Source organism: Penaeus monodon, chromosome 29 (assembly GCF_015228065.2).
Source record: "Penaeus monodon isolate SGIC_2016 chromosome 29, NSTDA_Pmon_1, whole genome shotgun sequence".
Classification (NCBI taxonomy): domain Eukaryota; kingdom Metazoa; phylum Arthropoda; class Malacostraca; order Decapoda; family Penaeidae; genus Penaeus; species Penaeus monodon.
This window is the reverse complement of record NC_051414.1, coordinates 15114293-15114528: the sequence shown is the minus strand read 5'-3', so window position 1 is coordinate 15114528 and position 236 is coordinate 15114293.

Below are 236 nucleotides of genomic sequence, written 5' to 3'. Positions count from 1 at the left end.
CACTTAAAGAGGCGTGCAAGCAACCTTTTCCCATTATGGCTTGAATACGGGTTAAGGCAAGGTTTTCTTATATCATTTTTAACACTCCTCTTTTGCTTCCGTTTCTTAAATAATTCCTATTGTACATGCTTCATCAAAATTTTCATTTCCCTCTATCTTCAGATCTTTCATAAGCGTGAATCAAAAATTATCCATATAACATGATCTTTCGAGCTGTCACCAATGATAATAACCAG